This window comes from Panthera onca, chromosome C1 (assembly GCF_046562875.1).
Source record: "Panthera onca isolate mPanOnc1 chromosome C1, mPanOnc1 haplotype 2, whole genome shotgun sequence".
NCBI classification, from domain to species: domain Eukaryota; kingdom Metazoa; phylum Chordata; class Mammalia; order Carnivora; family Felidae; genus Panthera; species Panthera onca.
The window spans coordinates 1,850,181-1,862,436 of NC_138346.1; positions in this window are offsets into that span (position 1 = coordinate 1,850,181).

A 12,256-nucleotide genomic window follows, 5' to 3' on the forward strand; every position below is an offset into this window, starting at 1 on the left:
CCCGCCCTCGCCACCGAGGAGTCAAGGCCGGGGCAGCAGTCGTGTCCGGGGCCAGAGTCTCGTGCACCTGGCCCCGGGCTCAGAGCTGTTGACCGCCCCCTCCCTAAGAGCCCGGGCCCCTAAGGGCACAGTTCTTGGTCATCTCCCGGAGCCCTGGCAGGCCCTCTAGCGGAGTCGGCACAGAACCGTGCCGGATGTGAGGGCCACGCCTTGTGGGACACCTGGGGGGCCAGGATTCTGAGTAGATGGGTAGTTCTCTCCCCCGGCCCCCGTCCCAGCTGCTGTGCCGCAGAGCACCTTTGGGAGAGGGCAGCGGGCTGGACCTTGAGGAGGAGGACAGGGTGTGTCCTAGTGTGGCCGTGGGACAGCACTCTACTGGTCACGTTGACGTGACCTCTCTGCTGTCTCTCGGCCTGAACACCCGCACTGGTGCTGCCCCCGTGCACACGGGCGCTAGGAGGCCCCGCAGCCCTTCTCCGCCTTCCCTTTATGTAGAAGGAACGGGGTGGCGGGGGGGGGGGGGGGGGTGGCCACATGGCCCCCAGCATGTTGCTAAGACGCGCCCGATGGCGGGTGTCCGCATATTTCCCGTCCGTAGTATTTGTGCCCTTAATGTGAAGCCTGCTTTCTCAGTGGACAAACGTAATAGACTCGTTTCTGTTCAAATGAAAAGCGAAACGAGCTTGCTACGCACCGGCCAAAGCCGAAATTAAAACGAGCCCCTCCCGCGAGGGGGAAACAGTCTTGCTGAGAGGGTGTAATTTAGATGCAGAAAGAACTCCAGCTGGCTGCCAGTCCCAGCGCAAAGAGCTGGCGAAATGAGCCATTTGTCTGAGGCAGGCGCTGCTGTCCGCGGCGGGAGGAGGTGGAAGGGAGAGGGCTGCACTGTGTGGTGCTCAGAGTCCGCCAGCCGCTCCCCCCGGCGCGGAGCCCTGAGTGCAGAGGGCGGGCCTGCGCCTGCCGGCTGTTCCCAGCTGTGAACTGCATGTGCGGCTACGAAAACAACAATCGGATGATCGTTGTTACCTGGTCGGAAGTAACTGCAAAGACCCCAGACCTTTTTTTTTTTTTTTTTTTTTTTTTTTTTAACGTTCGCCCCTTTCTCTCTTCCGGCAAATGTTACGTTTGCTCATCTAGCGGCATCATCTAGCGGGCGTCCCCGCAGCCACCGCCGTCCACGGCAACACTGAAGGGTCAGTGACCCGGGCCTCTCTTGTCCTCCTTGAAATGGGGCTTTGGTCCCTAGGTGCCCTCTGCGCTGACAGCTGCTCGTCCGTGAGCCTCACTGGAGCCGAGGCGTGCCCCTCGGGGACGGTGCAGGGGCACGGGGGGGACAGAGAAAGAAGCGGCTTTCCCTGCAGTGATGGGACAGGAGCTGGCCTCGGCGCGCCTCCCCGGAGATGCCGGGGCGTCCGGTTGGCGGAGCGAGCTCCGTGTTTGCAGGCCCCGAAGCGTGTGCTGGCATGCTGTGTCCCCGCGGGTACGGCCTCCCTGCTTTTTAGAGGCCAGCGCCGCCTCCTGTTCGGAAGGTGGTTGATTTCTGGAAGCTGACAGGGTAGAGGGGCACGCGGGGCCGTGGGCGCTGCACGAGGGGGTGAGCACACCAGCCGGGCTCTCGGCGTGGGCTCAGACGCGTGCCTGTGACAGCCAGCCCCCGCCCCAGCGCCCCCCGCGTGCACTCTGCCTAGTGCCCTTGCCAAACTGACCCCTGGGGCGAGCCGTGCACACCTCCCTGGGCGGGACCATCGTCCACCCCGCGAGCTCCCCGAGGGCTGGAACCAGCCGCCGTGGGCCTGCGCCGGCTGTGGAGGTCACGGTGCTGCCCGCTGGGACCTTCCGGAGGCTCGGAGGGACCCCGCTTCCTGACCTCGGCCCCTTGGCTCTCGGACCCCCTCGCCCCGGCTGAGCCCTGCTTCTGTCCCCGCGTGTCCTCTGTCTCTCGTAAGGACCCTCGTGATGACGTCGCCCTGCAGAGTGTCGGGACCGTTCCCACCCCGACATCCTTACCTGCCAAGTAAGCCCTTGTGCCGCCTGAGGTCACGCAGTCACCGGTCCGGCAGTCAGGGCCTCAGGGGGCTGCCATTTGTCTGCGGCAGGCGCCCGAGACGGGGCCCCTAGAAGGCCTGTGGGTCTGCCGGGGCCGTCTCTGTACCTCGTGTGTCACCTCCTGCGCGGCCCGGCCAGGAGGCCCTCCGAGGAGACGGGGCTTCATGTTACCCACGGCACTTCGCTGTCCCGGCAGCTGCTGGCAGGCTCCCCCCGCCCCCTCACCGCTGTGTGACTCAGTCCCGCCTCCTCCTGCGGAGCGGTTGCTCTGTGTCCCCATCCCAGGGCTCACCCGGGACGAAGTGACGAAGTGACGTCAGGCCACCCCGTCTCGTAACAGAAGTGAGGGGAAGCCAGGAGGGCCCTGCCTGCACCCGGTGCAGCCCGTGGTCAGAGCCCCTCTCGCCTTGCGGGACTCGGGGCAGGACCTGTAGGTGAGCGCCCCTGATTGCGGCTTCCTCCGGCCCCCCTGCTCCCCAGGCACCCGCCTCCCGCCACCCCTCGGCCCGCACACAGCCTTCCCCGTGTCTGGGCCTCTGCTGCCCACAGGCCTCCCCACCCTGACCTCCACCCTCGGCCCGTCCCTACTGACTAGGAAAGCGGGGCCTGTGCTGGCGTCTGTCATGGGCCCGTCTCGGTGGGTCACTGGGCGGCTCATGTGACCGTGAGCTGGACCAGGAGGGTCTGTGGCTGGCAACTCCGCAGAGACCGCCCGTCAGCCTCCTGCCCCGGCCACAGGAGGCTGCCTGGACGGCAGCGGGAGGGCCCCGGGCGCCGCAGCGGGAAGGGCGCCCACCAACCCCGGGCACCGTGCGTGTGGCAGACCCCTCCCCCTGGGCCGCCCCCCTGCTTTGGTCTGGGTGTGTGGACCCCTCCCTGCAAATGAGCACGGAAGCCCCGGCGGCCCCTCCCCCCCTGGCCTGGGTTCCTGGCGGCCCGAGGGCGGTCTGGGTGTGGCCTCCTGCCCGGCCTCCTCCACCCTGGACGGCGCTGGCCCCTCGTGGGGGCCCCTTCACTCCTGACAGCCCTGAGCTTCAGGGACGTTACGCCCGCGTCCAGAGACACGGTGAGGAAGTACGAGGGTCCGGGTACGGGGCTGTCTGACCCCGGCACCTGCAGGGACCTTGCTCTGCCCTTCCCGAGAACCAGATGGAGGGCGCGAGTGTGGTCGTGCCGGACGCCCCACGGAGTTCTGGTTCCGCCTGGCTGAGGGCTCTCGCCACCCGAGGGGCCCTTCGAGCGCACGGCCTCTCTGGGGACAGCCAGGGGAGCGCCCACGGAGCCCGCAGCCACTTTGGATGGGTGTTCACACCTTCGGGAGGCGCGGCCCGCCTGTGGGCGCTGCACAGACACGGCGGGGGCTGACCCCACGGCAGGGGCGGGGGGGGAAGGCCTTCCTCTTCCCCTTCGGGACCCCCTCAGAAGCCCCCCTCTACTCACGTGTCCACCTCCCTCCCGCCGTGGTGGCGGAGGGCAGAGCTCTGCCCGTGACCCCCGGGTCCCCCGGCCACCGCCTTCTGTGCCGGCGGCTCCCGGGAAGCGGGAGAGCCTGCCAGCTGGCCGAGGGCGGCTGAGGTTCAGGTCACTCAGTGGCGGCTGCTCCGTCCGTGAGCCTGTGTTTCTGCCACAGAAGGGGGCTCATGACAGCATGGTTTTCATGGTTTTGTGAGCGCAGTGACCCGGTGCTGGCAGAGTGACTGGCATTTATCCGAGGAGCAGGTGACATTGAGCGGCTGTCATCACCGGGGCGTCAGACCCGCCTGGGGGCCGGCAGGGCCCAGGGCTCCGGTCCCAGTGCTCGGAGAAGACAGACTTGGCTTCACGGAGAAGGGGCGCACAGGTTTGTGGTTCCGTCACCCATGCCCCGCTCCATAGAGAAGGGACGGGCCTCCACGGGAGCCGTCTCAGGATCTGCCCCAGGCCCCGGGGAACCGTGGCCCAGGCAGGTGTTCCCGGAGGCTCTGGGCGCGCAACGGGGGGGCTTGCGAGGGGGGACACCCTCAGAGCCACTCTGAGCCCAGAGCAGCGGGCAAACCCAGCTTGGGGACGCTTCCCTCAAGAAGTCAGCATGGCCTCGGGCATGGGGAGCGGGGCGACAGGTGTGAGGGCCTGACAGACGGACAGAGTGTGGCCCCGGGCCCGCCAGGGGACCGTGGAGCCGCCTGGAGTGTGGTCTCTTTTCTGGAAGCCCCAGGCTTCTGCTGGATGGCAGATCCTGTCTCTCGATGGCTGAAGCCCCCCACGCGGAACCCCCCCCCCCACCCACAGGTGTGGCGGGACCCTCTCCCGGGACAGGCGTGGGCCTCGGGGCGCTGCCAGGCAGGGGGGCTTGGGTCTCCAACTCCTCCTGTCTTTCCTCAGGAGCCTGGGTCTGGCTGGCCGGAGGGTGGCTCCCGTGTCCACCCCTTCACCAGGCTGGCAACCCTGGAGGCATCGATGGGCTGGGGTTGCCAGCTCTGGGGGCGGCCCGTTCACAGGGGTCGGGGGCCGTGGGAGACGGCTGAGTTTACCCCCATCTCCCCCAGCTGTTCCTTCCGTGCCTGAGCCTTCCGGAGTCTCTGTGAGCAGTCGCTGCCCCAGCACCCGACAGAGGAGGTCCCTCCGGGCCAGGCAGAGGGCACGGGGCCCAGCCCGGAGTCAGGCCCCTGGCGGACGCTGTGCGCCCAGGGACCTCAGTGATCTCACACATCTCCACTAGTGCATTTGGAGAAGAGGGGCTTGGGAAAGGGGTTCCAGGGCCTGGGTGAGGGGCCTGTAAGTGGTGGGGGGATGGGAAGGGAGGGGGAAGGGGATGGGAACAGGACCTCCCAACTCCCAAGTCCCTTTTCTGGAGCCGTCGAGTCCTCCTCCTCCAGGAGGGGCTTCTGGATTTGATTGGCCCAGTCCTGAGCAGCTGCCTGGAGCCCTGGCATCCGGGAGCCCCGAGGGGGGGCCGGCTCTCCAGTGGTCATGGCTCAGCCCACGAGTTTTCACAGCCCGCTGGGAGTGCGCAGGGCTACCGCCCCCTTCGTGGGAAACATGGGGAGCCCGTCAGAAAATTCCCTCCCGTCCCGTATGAGTGACGACCGCTCGGGGAAAACCCCGTGGCCGCGGCGGCTCCGGTCCCTGTGTGGCCACCGCGGCTCCAGGCGCGCACGCTCTCAGGTGCATTTTCCCGTCGAGTCTGGGGCTCTCGCCGTGGCGACCGGCGGTCCGGCTTCCCAAGCAGCTTTGCAAAGGAAAGGCTTCGATGATTAGAGCGAATGACGGTGAGACAGGAGATTTAACAAGTAGGTTTTTATGAAGAGCTTCACCAACTAATCCGTATCAAGAGACAAGACAAGCCGACATGAGGATAACTGGAGGTCTTGAAGAGGTGCTTCCAACAAACGGAGCAGGAAAAAGTGTGCACACGTGGCGTGTGTACGCGTGTGGTGTCCCCGTGGACTGTACCCGGAGGCCACGGCAGAGGAGCCCCGGGGTGCGACCCTGGAGCCCGGCAGCCCCGCTTCCCCGGCCGTGGGGACTCGCGGCGTTTTAGGTCGGGGGCTTGGCAACGGTGGCCCACGGGCCAGCTCGCGGCCTGTTCTCACCAGTGGAGCCTCACCGGGGCGCAGCTCCCTCGCACCCGTGTGCCCGTGGTCTGTGGCCGCCTTTGCCCTGCGGGGCCGACTCGGAGAGCTGCCGGAGGGCCCGTCTGGCCCAAGGATTTAGCGCCAGGCCCCCGACAGGAGAAGCTTGGAGAAGCTCACCGGCTCATCTGCATCGCTGCTGCAGACGGCCGGGGGCGGGGGGGGGGGGGGGGGGGCTCCATCAGTCTGTCCCCCCCATCCCGGCGCAGGCTGGATCCCCGAGCGGGCCGCGGTGACCCGGAGGCTGCCCCTGGCCAGCTCTGCCCGCAGGGGGCAGGCTTCTCAGCAGAACCGAGGCTCCTGTCTGCACCCCAGCCGGTTCCGTGAGGCCCCCGCGGCCGCTGCCGGGTGGAGCCGCAGGGAAGGCCTGGTCTCCGTTCGTGGTTTTGTGTGTGCGAATCCGTTGGAGCCTTTGCTTCGCGGGCTCGACTCTGGGGCTTCTTCTGCGCCTCTCTGGCTGCGTCATCCGCTCCGTCCTGGCCGGGAGACCCGTCCGTTTCTTGTTGACGCAGAGAAATCCCTTTTCTGTTGTGGAAATCGTGGACGTTACAAATACCTTCGACCATTCCTTGCATTTTTCTGCACGGCTCTGATCCTTTATAATGAACTCGTACAGCGTTTACACCCCATCAAAATGTGATTCTTTTTTTCCTCTTAGAGATGCAGGGACAAACAGAAATGCTTTAAGCAAGGGCACAAACACTGGAAAAAGTGAACGGCCACCCGGGGACGCCTGTGAACGTAGCAGCGTCACTTCCCCGGATGTGAACTTCACTAGTTCATGTCTATGTGTTGTCACCCCGTAGAGGGCTGCACGCCTCCTCCCCCAAGCCACACACACGTGCCGGCTGTCGCCCCGCTGGGCCGGAGTCAGTAAATCCCCTCCTCGGTAAGTGGCCAGAGGATGCCGGGGCGTCTGTCTGGGGCCCGCCGAGGCCGAAAGGCTACGGACCCCGATCGGCCACCTCTGTTCCCACTCAGCCGGGAGCCGGTGAGGCCAGTGAGGCTCTGATGATCCCCCGGGGTGGGGGACGGTGTCCTGTCAGCCGGGGTCCTAACTGCCCACAGGCCTCAGGAGCCCCTTGTGGATACCTGGCATCCAGCTTGCAGTTACCGATGTCCTGAAACCATTAGCCATCTGCTGGCAAAGTCTTTCCACCGAGCAAATTTCTCCCAGCTTTATGGCCCAACGGGAACCAAGCGGTCAAGGAGAGACACTGCCGCCCGCGTGACGCCCTGTTTGTGTGTTTGAGCGGCTCACGCGCACTTCCCGACTGCTGCCGGAACCCACGTCCGCGGTTCTGCCTCCTCTGTGCCGTTTGGGCAGCTCTCATCCCTGCCGACAGGCCCCACGCGGCCGGCCTCCGCTCCCAGCCGCCCCCTCCATAGGACTGGCACGGGGGCCTCCGTGCGGGGACCGGGCGCGCCACCGTGTGAGTCGCGCTGAGCAGAGTGTCCAGGAGGGGCCCTGCGCCCGCCGTGGTCGCCGGGCGGGGGACGTGTTCTGCTGCACACGAACGCGGGCTCTTCAGCGACTCACACAGCCTCTACAAAGCAGGAGCGCGACACGAGTCACAGAGGCACGCACAGCACCCCCCCCCGCCCCCCGTGTGCCCCCGACCCCTGCAGGCCCTGTGGTTCTGGCCGGTCTGGGCGGTGTGGCCGGAGGGCGCTGTGTCATGTCAGTGGCAAACGCAGGCACGGGGCGCCAGGCCTGCCCTCGGGTTTCCCCCACTTTCCAGGTGCGTAAACCGAGGCCCGAGAGCAGACGTAGGTGCCTGGGGGGGCACGTGGGCGGCTGGGTCACACCTGAGGCTGGGCACGGTCTCTGTGCAGCTACCCCAGCCGCACACAGCACACGGGGACAGAGACAGTTCCGGGGCTCCTCCGGGACCTGGTACGGAAGGCTGGGAAGCAGGGGACACGAAGCAGAAGCCCGTGGCCGTGTGGGCTGCCCCCCGGGACTTTACCCGCGGCTCGGACGGTCCCTCCGGGGACCATGTGGGGAACTGGGTGCCATGAGCAACTCCGGGGTTTGTCACGGTTTCTTGCAGCCACCGTCGGCCGGCTTGCCCCACGGTGACTTACTGCAAAAGGCGGGTGGGGACAGGTGTCTGGGCACGGGGGGGCGGGCGGGGGCGGGGGTACTGTGCGTGCAGCCCAGCCCAGAGCCCTCCTGCACTGCTGGTGGGACCACGCGGCGCATCCTCCAGAAGGCAGACCTGGAACAGCCGCGTGACCGCGTCCCTCTCCCAGGCGTCGGCCCAGCAGGCGTGAAAAGCCGCGTCCGCACACATTCGCGGCGGTGCCGTTCACTGCGGGCAGAAGTGGGAACACCCCAAAAATACCCGCTGCGGCGTGGACGGGCCCCGGAGAGCAGGTGCTCAGTGGGGGAGGCCGGTCAGACCGCGTGCCCTGCGCGGGGTCCACGGCCAGGACGGGGAGGAGCCTGCTGGGGGAGGGGAGCGGGGCCACCGAAGCGTCGCACAGTGGGATCGCGCTGACGGCCACAGCCCCGTCCCTCGACCAAAACCTGTCACACCGCGCGCGCCTTTAAAGTGGTGAATTTTAGGGTGATTCATGTGTCCATAAAGTTGTTAAAAGCTGAGTTTTGAAAACACGGTTAAGGGTTCGTGCGCTACCACTGCTCCCTTAGATCACAGCGGCGGTCTGGGCTGAGGTGCCCTGCTCTGTCCCTGCCCTCTCGTCACCGGGGGGGTCAGCTGGAGAGGCACGTGACCCCGCTGTCCCTGGAGGCTCTGGGAGGGCCCCCTCACTCCCCGGGAGGCACCGGGCCAGGCCCTAACCCTAACCCTAACCCCACCTCTGCCTGTGGACATCCTCACGTCGGCAGGTGCGGCCGGTCTGCAACCAGGAAGAAAACCAGCAGAGGCACAGGCAGAGCCTGGGTTCTGGAAACTTCCTCCTCGAGTGGGTGTGTGTGGGAGAGTTCTGCTGCTCCCACCAAAATCGTCCTGCCTGTGTTTACTCACTCCCATCCCTCTCCCCTCCCTCCCCCACCCCCCTCTCCCTCTCCCCTGCTTCCCCCCACCTCCCTCTCCCCTCCTTCTCCCCTCCCTCTCTCCTTCCCCCTCCCTGTCTCCTCCTTCCCCTCACCCCTCTCCTCTCCCTCCCCCATCCCTAGTACCCTAACCCCTCCCTCTCCCCTCCCTCTCCCTCTCTCTCTCTCCCTCCCCCTCCCTCTCCCCTCCTTCTCCCCTTCCTCTCCTCCCCCTCCCTCTCCTTTCCTCCCTCCTCCCTAGCACAGTCCCCCCTCGCTCTCCCTCCCTGCACCCTCGTGAACAGAAGAATGGAGTCTGGACCCACAGTCAGCATTTTCAGGGCTGCAGGAACGCACTGCCGAATCAGCCCCTCGGAGCCTAGTGAGCAGGTGTCGACACTTCCCTTTCTCGCAGGGCAATTTGCAGCTACAGCAACACCGGATGTCTCTGAAAGTAACAGGGTCCCTCCCGTCGGGAGACAGGGTCCCGTCAGGAGTGCCAGGGGCGGGGGACACCTGTGCAGTGAGGTCATCGGTGATTCTGCGGGAAAATGTGGGTGCCGTGAGCTAACTGATGGGGACAAACGGGGAAGGCGGGAGCGTGTCAGTCCCACGTGGCGGGACGAGTACGGAGCGGCCACTCGTGTCCCCGTGGGCAGCGGGGTCCAGGGCATCGAGGGAGACGGCTGTCTCGTTCCGTCCCCGGTTCGCGGTCTTCCTACCCTGGCCACGTCAGGGCAGTGTTTCTCCACTGGGGTCACACTTACAGCTCAGTCCCCAGAGTGTTTGGCGGCTGTGGGCTCTGACCTCACAGGATCACACGACAGCCCTGCTCGGGGGCGCCTGGCCCAGGGTGAGCGCAGGGAGGGTTGGGAGGACAGGTCCGCGCGGAGGAGGACACACTGAGGTCGGGGAGGGTGTGCAAGGACCGCGCACAGGACGCGGTGGTGCACAGGTTCCCAGGTGGGAGCCCAGCACCCCCGGGGGGAGAGGGCACGCTCTGGGGGCGGGGGATGGTCATGAGAAGGCCAGGTCCAGGGGACACCACGGGGACCAGGGTCCAGAGGCGGGAGACGGCGGCAAAGGTGCCTCCTGGGCTCCCGGCCTCGGGTCCCTGCCGCATCCCTCCTCCCCGCATTTCTCTGTCGCTGGCATTCGGGACGCGCCCGGCATGGCATCTGTGAGCGCACACACCTGCTCCCACGGGAGTTACAGATCCGCCGGCACTGGGGGCGCCCCCCCCACCCCCGGGCCAGGCGATGAGGGCTCAGCGGCTGGAGCATCCCCCACCCCGGTCCCTGTGGTGGCCGTCCTCCCCCGCAGCCCCCGCCCTCCCCGCCTCTTCCCCAGTGAGGACTGTCTGCCCACCCTGTGCCCCAGGGGGGGCTAGAGCTTGGAGATCTGGAGGGACCTGAGGGGGGACTACTTCCTGATCTGTTGTTGGCCCCGGAGCAGTGTGGCCACAGGGCGGGGCACCCGCCCCCCGCCCCACCCCCGCCGCCCCGCTGCCCCGCTGCCCTCGCAGCCCCTGCAGCACACCTGCCGAGGACGCCCAGACCCCCAGGCCGCACCCGCTGCTGTAGCTGTTTGACCACGGGCCTGCCTTACCCACTGAAGGAAGCTTCCAGAGTGTAGGGTGGAGTCACCGACGGTGTAGACGGGGACAAATGGATTCATGAAATCAATTGCATGCTTTGAGCAGAGTCTCCCTTTTGGAAACAGATCCCAAAGAAAGACCTTCTTCACTCTCCCTCGCGGCCTCAGAAGGAGCTGGTCCTCACGGCCCCTCGGGTTTGGGCTTGTGTCCCCCAGACGGAGAGGGCAAGCGTCTGCCGTTTGAGGCCAGCTGTGGTGCCTTGTTAGGGCGACCAGGAGACCCCGCAGTGGCAAGCAGAGGAGCAGACAGGCCAGCAGGGCCTCGAGGGGCAGGGCTGGGCCGGGCGGGAGGACGGAGGGGGCCCTCGGCCGGCCATGGGGAAGAGGCGCCCGGGCAGAGGCGGGGCCGGCCTTCCTGGGGAGGAACAGCAGGCTCGAGGCCCTGGGGTGGAACACATGTGTGTGCTCAGAAAGCGCAGAGGTCACAGGGGCAGCAGGGCCCCCAGGGCCGCGGCTTTGGACCTGCGCACTTTGAGGGGCAGCCCTTGGAGGGTTTGGAGCAGAGCGGAGCGGTGACCGGTCTGATGCCTGATGTTGGGGCCCCAGGCCCTCCTTGGCGACACAGGTCTCCCCGACTGTCCTGGTTGCCGGAGGTGCAGCTTTGGCCTTGGCCGCGGGCGCACTTTGACAAAACGCTGTGGCTCCTTCGCCCCTGCACAGGGTGGGCTGTTTGCTGGTTTACCCATTGCATGTGTACCGTGAATTCAGAGTGACAAACTGGGGCGAGCTCTAGAGACCCATCCCGGGAGTCCTTTCCTGGGAGGAGTGTTCCAGATATTCTAAAACAGTCCTTGAAAACACCAAAGAAAACTGAAAATCCCAGTGCTGGATGGAGCAGGTGAGCGGGACTTGAGGGCCGACCCCGAGGGGAGGTCACATCCCGGGTCACAGGAGGGGACACAGGAGACGGCCAGGGTGAAACGGCAGTGAGCCCACAGAACCCGGCGGCCCGAGGAGACCCTCAGCAGGCGGCCCCTCGTGGAGGGCGGCGTCCTGGGGCCCCCGTCCGGGGAGTGGGCGCCCTGTGGTACGTGGGCACCTGCCAGGCTTCCGGGCCACGGTCGCTCCCATCTCTGTCTTCTGACCCTCCCGCTGCCCTGGTGGTGCAAACTGCAGGGGAGAGGGAGGCTCAGGGAGAGAGCACTTCCACGGAGGTCCTGCGGTCTCCGAGCGTTGTCACGTGGCGCGAGCTCCAACGGAGAACAGGCGCCCCGCGGGGGGGGGGTGGGGGGGCACCTGGGATCCCAGCCACACAAGCCTCCCACGTGGCTGGCAGAGGGCCGCTTCCCCCCAGTGTTGGGAGGAGCCCCAAGCCCCGCGTGGCGACGCCTGAGTCCCGCGCCCGCTCGCGCTGGCGCAAGCGCGGGGCCCAGGCGGGTCCGGGAGGCGGTGGGAGCGTGACCCGGCGTCCGAGCTCTGGCTCCAGCCTGGTGGCCCAGCGGCCGTGCCCTTGTCTGGATTCACTCTGCTCTGCGAGGAGGCAGAAGGGCCCGGCGCACAGCCGAGAAGCTGTTAAAACGCTCGTCAGAAGTGATCCCTGAGTAAGCTGTCTGGTGCTCGTACAAAGAGGGGAGGACGTATGTTTAGCCCACTTGAGAGAGCACACGATTAGCGTGTTTGAGGAAGCGGGAAACAGCCAGGTTCACAGAGGGGGCCGCCCACAAGTGGGCACTTCTGTAAACCCGCTCCCTAGCGATCCACCCAGACTGACTAATCCCTCTGAGAGTGGAAGGCGTAATTGCCCGTCTTTGGCAGGTAAGGGCACCTAATCTCTGGTTTTGTCGCAAATGTGGCTCTCTCCTCTGTGGGCCCGCAGCAGCTGCCACGGGCCCGCGTTTTCCCCCAACCCCGGTCTCAGAGGGTCTGTCCTGTGGGTGGGTGTGACGCTGGGGGCGGGGGGTGGGGCAGGCGTCAGACCAGGGGCATTAGGAAATGAATGGGT